The sequence below is a fragment of the Camelus dromedarius genome, chromosome 9, assembly GCF_036321535.1.
Source record: "Camelus dromedarius isolate mCamDro1 chromosome 9, mCamDro1.pat, whole genome shotgun sequence".
In the NCBI taxonomy this organism is placed as follows: Eukaryota; Metazoa; Chordata; class Mammalia; order Artiodactyla; family Camelidae; genus Camelus; species Camelus dromedarius.
The window spans coordinates 12,563,503-12,578,011 of NC_087444.1; positions in this window are offsets into that span (position 1 = coordinate 12,563,503).

Below are 14,509 nucleotides of genomic sequence, written 5' to 3' on the forward strand. Positions count from 1 at the left end.
ACTGAAAAGATAATTTTCCAAAGAATATATACAAATGGCCAACAGATACATGAAAAGTTGTCAAAATCACTAAATACCAGGGAAATGCTGGTCAAAATCACAGTGAGAAGTCACTACCTGTTAGGATGGATATTACACAAAAGACAAGAGTTAACAAGTACCGATAAGGATGTGGAGTAAAGGGAACCCTTGTGCACTCTTGGTGGGAATGTAAATTGGTATGGGTACCACTATGGAAAACACTATGGAGGTTCCTCAAAAAATTAAAAATAGGACTATGATCCAGCAATTCTACTCCTGGGTATACATCTGAAGGAAATGAAATCACTATCTTGAAGAGGTATCTGCGCCTCCATGTTTGCTGAAGAGTTATCTCAATAAAACAGGAAAAAATTAAAAGAGAAGTAAATTTTAACATCAAAGAAAAGCAAGAAAGAAATAATCTCATAACAAAATACAGTCCTTTAAATTGAATAAATAGCTTTATGACAATCACTCCTGCTTCTTATCTTTCAGCTGTGAAAGGCATCGAGAAACCACCAACTTAATTGTGAAGATATTAACACGCGGTTTTGAAAAGTCACCTCTGCAAGATAGAGTGAAGAGTAAACTGCATGAGGTTTTAAGAGTTGAAAGAAGAGCAACTGAGCACTGGAGGTTAAGGAAAGTACTCAGGTGTTCCAATTAACACAATAGGTGCTTTCTGAACATCTGCTAATTAACTGACTGAATGAATGCATGAATGAATTGGGACGACCTATCCTGTGAAGGCTTCAGAGAAGTTTTAAGCTCTGAGGTGCTTTGAGAAATACTCAATAATCTGGAGAAGTAACCAGGGCAATGAAGAAATTCTAGTCCTAGGCAAAGGCACTGATAAGATCACAGAGTGATAACATACAAAGTATTGAAAGAAAGAAGCTAGCAGAGTGTTCATATCTCTATTCACTCAGACTCATTCTTTGTCCCCCAAATGGCAAAGATCAAATGAATAAAGTGAATTCAAAGCCTCGCAATTATCCATTACATGTCCAGCAGTAGGATTACGGTCTTGGGCATGGAATATTCAGGTAAAATAACCTGCAGAGAAACAAAGAAATACATGTACTGCCTAAACTATTTCACAGTTATGGCTTTGCCTCATAGCCAAGTTCACATTGATGGTTGTATACATGGGAAATGGAAAATTAAAACAACTGGTCTTCTTGTGGCTTTCTGATGACTCTCAAGTAATGTCACCAGCTAAGGATAGGTATATAGGCCTGGTGGAGGTGAGGAGAGAACACACAGTAGTAGGGAAAGAACTCCAGGTCTGGATTACAAGTATTGGTATGTATATATCTATATAGAGGAGCTTCAAAATAAATTTTAGTATCATTGCTTTATGAAACAGTTTAGAGAATTTGAGAAAATTTTCTCTAAAATTGGTCTCTAAGAGGGCTGTTGAGAGCAGAAAAAACATTTTAAAGGTATTTGAATACCCATGTCTGACAGAAATGACAAGGCAAAACACAGAGATTTGGAAACACACTAATAAAGGACTAAAATTTTCATGTTAGTTGTCATCCCTCTTTTGACTGATAGTATTGAAAATGACAAGACAATCAGCCCATAGTATTTGAAATGAATTAATGACTAGTCATCTCATATGAATTTTGTCCATTTCTTTTTATATTTATACCCCACCCTTGTCCAAGAACACACTCAGTTCCATGAAGTAGCTCCCAATGGATTTTCTTTTCTCCCCCCAGTTTTATGAGATATAATGGACATACAGTACTGTATAACTTTAAGGTATACAGCATAATGATTTGATTTACATACACTATGAACTGATTATCACAAGTTTAGTGAACAGCCATCATCTTACATAGATATGACATTAAAGAAACAGCAAATAGGTTTTTTTCCTTGTGATGAGAACTCAGGATTTACTCTCTTAACTTTCATATATAACATACAGCAGTGGTAATTATATTTATCATGCTGTACATCACATCCCTATGCTTAATCATCTTACAACTGAAAGTCTGTACATTTTCGACTGTCTTCATCTAACTCCTCCTGCACCCAAAACCCCTCCTCTGGTAACTACAAATCTTATCTCTTTTTCTGTGAGTTTATTTTTTAAGTAGAATTGACCTACAACACATTGTTAGTTCCTGTTACACAACATATTGATTTGATATTTCTATACATTTCAAAATGATCACCACAATAAGTCTAATTACAGTATGTCTGCATACAAAGATACTACATAGTTACTGATTATATTACCCATACTGGGCATGTCATACCCATGACTCATTTATTTCATAAATGGAAATTTGTCCCTTTTAATCTCTCTCACCTATTTCTTTTCTCCTCCCACTTCCATCCCCTCTGGTACCCACTTGTTTTTACTCCATATCTGTAACTCTGTTTCTGTTTTGTTATGTTTCTTCCTTTGCTTTGTTTTTTAAATTCCACATTTAAATGAAATCATATAGATTTATCTTTGTGTATCTGACTTATTTTATTTAGCGTAATACTCTTTAGGTCTATCCATGTTGTAGCAAATGGCAATATTTCATTCGTTTTTATGGCTTTGTAATACTCCATTATATATATATAGATATATAAAATGTATATCTATGTATATATATATCAATTGTCTTTATCCACACATCTATTGATGGACACTTGTTTCTATATTGTTTCTATATCTTGACTATTGTAAATAATGCTGCATTGAACAGGGAGATATATATATATATTTTTTTCTAATTAGTGTTTTCATTTTCTTCAGATAAACATCAAGAGTAGAGTTGCTGGCTTGTATGTTAATTCCATTTTTAATTTTTAGAAGAATCTTCATACAGTTTCTACAGTGACTGCACCAATTTACATTCCAACCAACAGTGCATGAGGGTTCTATTTTCCCAACATTCTTGCCAACATTTGTTATTTGTTGTCTTTTTGATAATAGCCATCCTGACAGGTATGAAGTGATATTTCACTGTGATTTTAACTTGTATTTCCTTGATGATTAGTAATGTTGAGCATTTTTTCATGTGCCTGTTGGTCATCTGTATGTCTTTAAAAAAAATCTATTCAGATCCTCTGCCAATATTTTGATGGGTTTGGTTTTTTTTTTTTAATTGATGTTGAGTTGTATGAGTTCTTTATAAATGTTGGATATTAACCCCTTATCAGATATATTGTTTGCAAATATCTTCTCCCATTCAGTAGGCAGCCTTTTCATTTTAGTGATAGTTTTCTTCACTATGCAAAAGGTTTTTAGTTTGATGTAGTCCCATTTGTTTTTTTGGTTTTTTTTTTGCTTTTGTTTCCCTTGCCTGGGATATGGATACATATCCAAAAATAATATTATTAAGAGTGATATCAAAGTGATGTTACAGAGCTTACTGCTTATGTTTTCTTCCAGAAGTTTTATGGTTGCAGGTCTTACATTTAAATATTTAATCCATTTTGAACTTATTTTTGTTCATGTCATGAGATAGTTGTCCAGTTTGATTCTTTTATATTTACCTGTCTAGTTTTCCCAACACTATTTACTGAAGAGGCTGTTTTCTCCCCATTATATATGCTTGCCTTCTTTGTGGTAGATAAATTGCCCCTATAAGTATGGGTTAATTTCTGGGCTCTTTATTCTGCTCCATTGGCATATGTGTCTGTTTTTGTGCAGGTACCATGCTATCTTGATAAGTGTAGCTTTGTAGTATAGTTTGAAATCAGCAATCACGATTCCTTTAGCATTGTTCTTCTTTCTCAACATTGTTGTGGCTATTTGAGATCTTTTGTGTTTCCATACAAATTTTTAAATTATTTGTTCTAATTCTCTGAAAAACAACACTGGTATTTTGGATAGGAATTGCACTGAATCTGTAGATTGCTTACATATATTAATTCTTCCAATCCATGAACATGGTATATCTTTCCATATGTCTGTGTCATCTTCAATTTCTTTCATCAATGTCTCATAGTTTTCTGAATATAGTTCTTTTACTTCCTCGGGTAGCTTTATTTCTAGGTATTTTATTTTTTTGATACAATTGTAGATGGAATTGTTTTCTTAGTTTCTCTTTTTGATAGTCCATTGTTAGTATATGGAAACACAACAGATTTTTGTATATTAATTTTTTATCCTGCCACTTTCCTGACTTCATTGATAAGTTCTAGTCATTTTTTTGGTGGCATCTTTAGGATTTTCCATGTATAGTATCATGTCATCTGTAAACGGTGACAGTGTTACTTCTTTCTTTCCAACTTGAAATCCTTTTATTTCTTTTCTTGTCTGATTGTTGTGGCTAGGACTTTCAACAGTATGTTGAATAAAAGGGGCAAGAGTGGGCATCCTTGTCTTGTTCCTGATCTGAGACAAAACACTTTCAGCTTTTTCCTTTTGAGCATGATGTTACCTGGGGGCTTATTATATATGGCCTTTATTATGTTGAGGTATGTCCCATCTATACTCACTTTCGGAGAGTTTTTATCATAAGTGGATACTGAGTTTTTGTCAAAAGATTTTTCTGCATCTATTGAGTGACCAAAGGATTTTTATTATTAATTTTTTAGTGTCATATATCACATTTATTGATTTGCAGGTATTGAACCATCTTTTCATGTCTGGGATAAATCCCACTTGATCATGTTTATGGTCCTTTTAATATATTGTTGGATTTGGTTTGCTAATATTTCACTGAGGATTTTTGCATCTATGTTCATCAATCTCAGTGACATTGGCTGGTAATTTTCTCTTTTTTGTGGTAGCTTAGTCTAGTTTTGGGATCAGTGTGATATTGGCCTCATAGAATGAGTTTGGAAGCATTCCTTCCTCTGAGATTTTTAAAAATAGTTTAAGTATAGGTTTTAACTCAGTTTCTAATTCACCTGTGAAGCCATCCAGTCCTGGACTTTTGTTTGTTGGGAGTTATTTAATTACTGATTCAATCTCATTACTAGTAATTGGTCTGTTCATGTTTTCTCTTTCTTCCTGGTTCAGTCTTTGGAAATTGTATTTTTCTAAGAATTTCTCCATTTCTTCCAGGTTGTCCATTGTATCAGCATATAATTGTTCATAGTAATCACTTATGATCCTTTGTATTTCTGTGCTGTCAGTTGTAACTTCTCTTTTTTCATTTTGATTTAATTGACTTGGGCCCTCTCTCTTTTCTTCTTAATGAGTCTGGCTAAAGGTCTATCAATTTTTTTTTATCTTTTCAGGGAACAATCTCTTAGTTTTATTGATCTTTTCTATTCTGTTTTTAGTCTCTATTTCATTTATTTCTTCTCTGACTTTATGATTTCTTTCCTTCTACTACTTTGCGTTTTGTTTTTTCTTCTTTCTCTAGTTATCTTAGGTATAAAGTTAGGTTGTTTATTTGAAGTTTTCCCTGATTCCTGAGATAGGCTTGTATCACTATAAACTTGGAAACTCTATAATGTGTATGTTAGTATGCTTATATTGTCTCAGGGGTCTGTTAAGCTGTCTTCATTTCTTTTTAATTTTTTTTTTCTTTCTTCTGTTCAGCTGCAGTGATTTCCACTCCTCTGTCTTCCAGCTCACTGATCTGCTCTCCCTTATCATTTAATCTACTATTGATTCCAGTGGTGTATTTTTTTAATTTCAGATATTGTATTATTTCATCTCTGGTTCTTCTTTATATTTTCTAACTCTTTGTTAAAAACTTCTAACTTCTCACTCTCTTTACCCAATCCTCTCCCAAGTCCTTTGAACCTCTTTATGATCACCATCTTAAATTACTTATAGGGTAGATTTCTTATCTCCACTTAGTTCTTCTTCTGGGGTTTATTTTGTTCCTTCATTTGCAATGTTCCTCTGTCACCTCATTTTGCCTATTTTGTTACTTTTATCTGTATCTATTTGGTAGATTGGTTACATTTTCTGACCTTGGAGATGTGGCCTTTTGTAGAAGACATGTCATACATCCCAGCAGGACTCTCCTCTATGTTCACCAGATGTATATGCTCAAGGGGTGCCCCTAATGTGGGCTGTGTGGGTCTTTCTGTTGTGGCAGACTGACTACTGTGGATGGTCTGGTAGGCATGACTGACCCCCAGTTAGTTTGACTGCCAGGACCTGCCTTGTGCAGAGACTACTGGCTGCTGGTGGGCAGGGCTGGGTCACAAGATGGCTAGCTACAGGGCCCTGGGTGTTCACAGGGCTACTGCTGTCCTGCTGGTGAGTGGAGCCATGTTCTGGGTGGGTGATTGAAGGGCTGGAGGTCCCAGAACTAGTGTTGGCCTGCCAGTGGACAAGGCCAGTTCCAGACATAGCTGGCTGTATGATTCAGGGTATCCTAAAGCTTGTATTGGCCAAATGGTACATGGGGCTGTATCCTGGGGTGGCTGGCTCAGGGAACCCAAAGTGTCCTATCTCATGTGGTTCCTTCTTTATATCTTTAGTAATAGAAGATCTTTTCTGTAGTCTTCCAGTCTTTCTCATCAATAGTTACTCTGTAAATTGTTGTGATTTTGGTGTTTTATGGGAGGAGGTAAGCTCAGGGTCTTCTTACTCAGCCATCTTGCCCATTCTCTCTCCAGGATCAATATACTTCTCTTTTAAATGCACTCAATGTCCAAAATAAAACAATGGGTCACTCTTTATCAGATTCCCATTAAAAAAAAAAAAGATATATAGGCAGAAAAATGTATGAGACTTCAAAACAGTGATAAAGATAGTCACATTATGCCTCTCTTCATCCCAAACAGCTCTTCTCAAAGTACCTCACACACTAAGGAGGCTCACCAAATATCTGAAATTGTTTAATCGTTTTCTGTCTATAAACTATTCTCATCAGAAATCAAATCTCTATTATTCATTTCACTTGTCCTATGTTTTAAAAATTTAGTAAGTGATCAAATTGTGTGCTGAGTCATCCTATAGTTTGAATCAGTGTATTTCTATCATATGCACAAACTCAAATGTACTCAAATTCAAGGTCATGCACTCATAACAGGGATGAAAGACAGCGACATAGAATGAAATAGCATGAGCCGTTCACTTGTCATTCCACTCACTGAGCGTATGCCCCAGAGTGAGCACGAGAGGGAAAATGGGATTCTGCCTTCGCCTCTGTTGAGTTCACTTCCCACGCACCTCTCTTAGTGATCATCTTGCTGCAGTTCTGCGTATTCTAGTTTTAAAAGATATGTATTGCATATAATATGATTCCTGAATTCAATACTATTACTTCATCTGGTGCTCAACCAAAAAAGGAGAAGAAAATCTATCTGTTCCAAAGCTAGAGGGGAAACTTGGCTGTACTGGACTTATTGAGAGAGTGTATCAGTTTCAAATCTGGCGTCTCCCTAAGGGATTCTCAAGGGCAAGTTTGCCTGTACTCAACTCTTCCTTTCCTTGCTGACGCGAGACATTATGCCCACTTAAGACGCCACTTTACAGCATGGTGTCCTGACAAAAGCCTCTTTCTGACTTCAACATTTAATGTACTTTATGCAAGATGTTCTTTATTCATTAGTGATGAGAAAAAAACATCTAAATCACTTGCCCTGATTTTAAGGCTTTTAGAAGCACTATTATAGATAACAAACAAATGTAGAGGGAAAAATTACAAAAAAGGAAAAACTTTAATATAAAGGTCACATACACATGTTTCCGCAGGAGCCTGACAGGTAAGTAAACACGTGCAGAATCCTGGACTTAACAAAGTGTGAAGGAAAGGGGAGGTCTGAAGGGGTCTGGAGAGGCAGAACAGCAGGGGCTCCAACCTACTGTTTCAAGGCAGGAATGGGGGCTCAGTATTGCCAATTTTTTTTTTCAAGAGAAGCTGAAAATCTGGACTTATAATAGGAAAGACTCTTAAAGAATTTTAAAAATAATAGAGAATCCTCTGGTCCAGACCACAGGGACACAACAAACAAGATCCATCAGTCTGACTTAACACAACGGCCATCCATTTGCAATCTCTGCACTACCATAACTTTATCACAAATAAGTGGTTTTTCTTAAGTAAAAATATAACCATCTGAACCCATTCAGTGCTTAATTAACATTCTGCAGATTGCATAATGTATGGTTTTCTTTCTATTGGGCAATTATGGCATTTTGCTGAATTAGGGAAAAAAGCAATTTTCAGTTTGCTTGAGAAAAAGTATTTAATGCCTCTCAACATATAAGGACATTTTAGCATGATGCCAAGCCTGTGCCTGGAGTTCTTTCTTTCAGTTAATGAGAAGTGCTTCCAGTCACCTGTTTACCTAGCAGTTAAGAAGCAAAATAAATTAAATAGCTTCCTACACCTGCAGACAAGTTGGATTTGTTCTATATGGGGTCACAATACTAGATTATCATCATACACACCTGTAAACACAATTTGATGGCTTCTCTATCTCAAAAAAAAAAAAAAAAGACCCTGTAGCCTCAAAATTAGACCTTCCACATGAATCAGGAAATTTTTACATAGGATGCATTCCTGAGAGGAGAAGGCAAGACTCTAACGATACAGTTGTTGGCAGAAAACTGTCTGACTTTGATATATACATCTGAGGCCATAGCTTGGTGGTTGAGCCCTTAAATCATTATTCCATACATGCCAAATCTATTTGCTCATTTCTGTAATCATTCACAGAGCACAGGAATCATCAGAGGGGAATAAGTCCAGGCAGTCAAATTGTACTTCATCTGGTTATACGGGATGTACTGCTCAGTAGAGTGGAATTACTTTTCCAGCAAAATAAATCAGAGGGCTACCAAAAATTTTTAAACCTCTAATCATGAGGGATGTTTACATTTCTTGCTGGTATCTAGTTTTACATCCAACATATGGTGGGCAAAAAATATCCAAACCCATTCCAGAAATGAAAAGGAAAATCTGTCTTACAATTTGATGTGCCCCAAGTAGTCTGGTACCAGAGATTATAAATCTGCCTTTTGTTATATCAGTCTTCCTGATGAGCATGTTTTAAAACCGCCCGCAAAATGGTTCGATTAGAACTATATGGCACGTGTAACTACTGTCTAGTAAAGTAAGTTGCCTATTGTACAATAATTGTGAAAATGAATATGAGTTTATATATATAGGAAATGTCTATAGATCTGGAATGAACTCTCATCTTATCAATAAGGGATACAGGATGTAGCATTAACCAAGCTGGGGCAACTCAATGGGTGGCAGCAAATATCCACCTATTACTGCTCTGTCAAAATAACACAGCAGAAATTGCCTATTTTTGCTTATGGGAAATATAGGAGGATTAATTGATATTGACTGATCCTGGTTTTGGGGATGTTTGTTACTCTGTGGATTGTCGATGTCAAGGGACATCCATGCCCAGCGACTTACAGGGAACATTTCTCACTTCCCACCTTTAGGAACAACATCCCTATCAAAGAAATGCTTAATTACTGCCCTATATTATACCTATTTCATTTTTAAAGTTTTTCCTCAAATGATTATTTATAGCTCACATGCAAGAGTTGATTGTACAAGTGGCTGAATTTTATTTATTTTTTTAACATTTTTTATTGATTTATAATCATTTTACAATGTTGTGTCACATTCCAGTGTTCAGCACAATTTCTCAGTTATTCATGGACATATACACACTCATTGTCACATTTTTTTCTCTGTGAGTTATCATAACATTTTGTGTATATTTCCCTGTGCTATACAGTGTAATCTATTCTACAGTTTTGAAATCCCAGTCTATCCCTTCCCACCCTCCACCCCCCTGGTAACCACAAGTCTGTATTCTCTGTCTGTGAGTCTATTTCTGTCCTTTATTTACACTTTGTTTTTGTTTGTTTGTTTTTGTTTTTGTTTTTTAGATTCCACATATGAGTGATCTCATATGGTATTTTTCTTTCTCTTTCTGGCTTACTTCACTTAGAATGACATTCTCCAGGAGCATCCATGTTGCTGCAAATGGCATTATGTTGTCGGTTTTTATGGCTGAGTAGTATTCCATTGTATAAATATACCACCTCTTCTTTATCCAGTCACCTGTTGATGGACATTTAGGCTGTTTCCATGTTTTGGCTATTGTAAATAGTGCTGCTATGAACATTGGGGTGCAGGTGTCATCCTGAAGTAGATTTCCTTCTGGATACAAGCCCAGGAGTGGGATTCCTGGGTCATATGATAAGTCTATTCCTAGTCTTTTGAGGAATCTCCACACTGTTTTCCATAGTGGCTGCACCAAACTGCATTCCCACCAGCAGTGTAGGAGGGTTCCCCTTTCTCCACAGCCTCTCCAGCATTTGTCACTTGTGGATTTTTGAATGACGGCCATTCTGACTGGTGTGAGGTGATACCTCATTGTAGTTTTGATTTGCATTTCTCTGATCATTAGTGATATTGAGCATTTTTTCATGTGCTTTTTGATCATTTGTATGTCTTCCTTGGAGAATTGCTTGTTTAGGTCTTCTGCCCATTTTTGGATTGGGTTGTTTATTTTTTTCTTATTGAGTCGTATGAGCTGCTTATATATTCTGGAGATCAAGCCTTTGTCGGTTTCACTTGCAAAAATTTTCTCCCATTCCGTAGGTTTTCTTCTTGTTTTATTTCTGGTTTCCTTTGCTGTGCAGAAGCTTGTAAGTTTCATTAGGTCCCATTTGTTTATTCTTGCTTTTATTTCTTCTAGGAGAAAATTTTTGAGATGTATGTCAGATAATGTTTTGCCTATGTTTTCCTCTAGGAGGTTTATTGTATCTTGTCTTATGTTTAAGTCTTTAATCCATTTTGAGTTGATTTTTGTATATGGTGTAAGGGAGTGTTCTAGCTTCATTGTTTTACATGCTGCTGTCCAGTTTTCCCAACAGCATTTGCTGAAGAGACTGTCTTTATTCCAATGTATATTCTTGCCTCCTTTGTCGAAGATGAGTTGACCAAAAGTTTGTGGGTTCATTTCTGGGCTGTCTATTCTGTTCCATTGGTCTATATGTCTGTTTTGGTACCAATACCATGCTGTCTTGATGACTGTAGCTCTATAGTATTGTCTGAAGTCTGGGAGAGTTATTCCTCCAGCCTCTTTCTTTCTCTTCAGTAATGCTTTGGCAATTCTAGGTCTTTGATGGTTCCATATGAATTTTATTATGATTTTTTTCTAGTTCTGTGAAATATGTCCTGGGTAATTGGATAGGGATTGCATTAAATCTGTAGATTGCCTTGGGCAGTGTGACCATTTTAACAATATTGATTCTTCCAATCCAAGAGCATGGAATATCTTTCCATTTTTTAAAGTCTTCTTTAATTTCCTTCATCAATGGTTTATAGTTTTCTGTGTATAATTCTTTCACCTCCTTGGTTAGATTTATTCCCAGATATTTTATTACTTTGGGTGCTATTTTAAAGGGGATTGTTTCTTTACTTTCTTCTTCTGTTGATTTATCGTTAGTGTAAAGAAATGCAACTGATTTTTGAACATTAATTTTGTAACCTGCTACCTTGCTGAATTCTTCAATCAGCTCTAGTAGCTTTTGTGTGGACCTTTTAGGGTTTTCTATATATACTAACATGTCATCAGCATATAATGACACTTTTACCTCTTCTTTTCCAATTTGGATCCCTTTTCTTTCTTTCTCTTGCCTGATTGCTGTGGCTAGGACTTCCAGGACTATATTGAATAGGAGTGGTGATAGTGGGCATCCTTGTCTTGTCCCAGATTTTAGTGGGAAGCTTTTGAGTTTTTCACTGTTGAGTACTATGCTGGCTGTAGGTTTGTCATATATAGCTTTTATTATGTTGAGATATGTTCCCTCTATACCCACTTTGGCGAGAGTTTTTATCATAAATGGGTGTTGAATTTTATCAAATGCTTTTTCTGCATCGATTGAGATGATTATGTGGTTTTTGTCCTTTCTCTTGTTGATGTGATGTATTACACTGATTGATTTGCGTATGTTGAACCAGCCTTGTGTCCCTGGGATGAACCCCACTTGCTCATGATGTATAATCTTTTTTATGTGTTGTTGGATTCTATTTGCTAAAATTTTGGTGAGGATTTTGGCGTCTATGTTCATCAGTGATATTGGCCTATAATTCTCTTTTTTTGTAGTGTCTTTGCCTGGTTTTGGTATCAGGGTGATGGTGGCTTCATAGAATGAGTTTGGGAGTATTCCCTCCTTTTCAATCGTCTGGAAGAGTTTGAGAAGGACTGGTATGAGTTCTTCTTTGTATGTTTGGTAGAATTCCCCGGTGAAGCCGTCTGGTCCTGGACTTTTATTTGTAGGGAGGTTTTTAATTGCTATTTCTATTTCCTTTCTAGTGATCGGATTGTTCAAGTGTTCAGATTCTTCTTGATTCAGTTTTGGTGGACAGTATGTTTCCAGAAACTTGTCCATCTCCTCTAGGTTATCCAGTTTGGTTCCATATAGTTTTTCATAATATTCTCGTATGATATTCTGTATTTCTATTTTGTTTGTTGTAATTTATCCATTTTCCTTTCTTATTTTGCTAATTTGTGCTCTCTCTTTTTTCTTCTTTGTGCGTTTGGCCAGAGGTTTGTCGATTTTATTTACTTTTTCAAAAAACCAGCTTTTGGTTTGGTTGATTTTTTCTATGGTCTTGTTAATCTCTATTGTATTTAATTCCTCTCTGATCTTTATTATTTCCTTCCTTCTGCTGCTTTTTGGGGCTTTTTGTTCTTCTTTTTCTAATTTTTTCAGGTGGTGGGTTAAATTGTTTATTTGAGATTGTTCTTCTTTTTTGAGGAAGGCCTGTATCGCTATAAACTTCCCTCTTAGCACTGCCTTTGCCGTGTCCCATAGGTTTTGAGTGGTTGTGCTTTCATTATCATTTGTCTCAAGGTATTTTTTAATTTCAGCTTTGATTTCCTCATTGATCCATTGTTTTTTCAATAACATATTGTTTAATCTCCATGCTTTCCTTTTTTTCTCCTTTGTTTCTCTGTTGTTGATTTCCAGTTTTATGGCATTGTGGTCAGTAAAGATGCTTGAGATAATTTCTATCTTCTTAAAATTGTTGAGGTTTCTTTTGTGCCCAAGTACATGATCGATCCTGGAAAATGTTCCATGTGCACTTGAAAAGAATGTATATCCTATTTTTGGGGGGTGTAATGCTCTGAAAATATCCACCAAATCTAGTTTTTCTATTGTAGTATTTAATTTCTCTGTTGCCTTGTTTATTTTCTGTCTGGAAGATCTGCCTAGTGATGTTAATGCAGTGTTAAAATCTCCAACTATGATTGTATTCCCATCAATATCCCCCTTTATCTCTGTTAGTAATTCTTGTATGTACTTAGGTGCTCCTATATTGGGTGCATATATATTAACGAGTGTAATATCCTCATCTTGTATCACTCCTTTAATCATTATAAAATGTCCTTCTTTATCTTTATGGCCTTTGTTTTAAAGTCTATTTTGTCTGAAATCAGTACTGCAACACCTGCTTTTTTGGCTTTTCCATTTGCATGGAATATCCTTTTCCATCCTTTCACTCTCAATCTATATGTGTCCTTCTTCCTAAAGTGGGTCTCTTGTATGCAGCATATTGAAGGTTCTTGCTTTATTATCCAGTCTGCCACTCTGTGTCTTTTGACTGGAGCATTTAGTCCATTAACATTTACAGTAATTAATGATAGATGTGTGTTTATTGCCATTTTGAACTTATCTTTGCAGTTGAATTGGTATATCCTCTTTGTTCCTTTCTTCTTCCTTTTGTGGTTTGGTAATTTTCCTTTGTATTATCATGGATTTTATTTAATTTTTGTGACTCCTTTGTAAATTTTTGGCTTGTGGTTACCCTTTTTTGTAAATCTATCAACCCATTACTATAACTGTTTTTATTAAGCTGATAGTAACATGATCTCAAACCCATCCTACTGTTAAAAAAATTTAAAAAAGAAAGAAAAAAATATTCTATATTTCCCTGCTTCCCTCTCCCACTCTCAGTGATTTGTATGTCTTCTTTTATAATTTCATGTTTACTTTATTTGTAATTCATGAGTTATCACCTTTCCAGTTGTGTGTTTCTCATTTCTGTAGCATCCTGCTGCTTTTCTATTTAGAATAGCCCTTTCAATATTTCTTTTAGCATGGGTTTAGTGTTGCTAAACTCCTGAAGCTTTTTTTTGTCTGTGAAACTCTTTATTTCTCCTTCTATCCTCAAGGATAGCCTTGCTGGATAAAGGATCCTAGGCTGCATCTTTTTTTCATTCAGGGCTTTGAATATATCTTGCCACTCCCTTTTGGCCTGTAGTGTTTGTGTAGAGAAATCAGCTGAGAGCCTTATGGGGGTTCCCTTGTAACTTACTCTTTGCTTTTCTCTTGCTGCCTTTAGAATCATTTCTTTATCCTTGACTCTGGCCATCTTGATTATATGTCTTGGTGTGGGTCTATTTGGGTTCTTCCTGTTTGGGACCCTCTGAGCTTCCTGTACTTGGATATCAGATTCCTTCTTTAAGTTTGGGAAGTTTCCAGTCATGATTTCTTCAAAAACCTTTTCAATCCCCTTTGATCTTTCTTCTCCTTCTGGGACCCCTATTATGCGAAGATTGGGACGCTTTA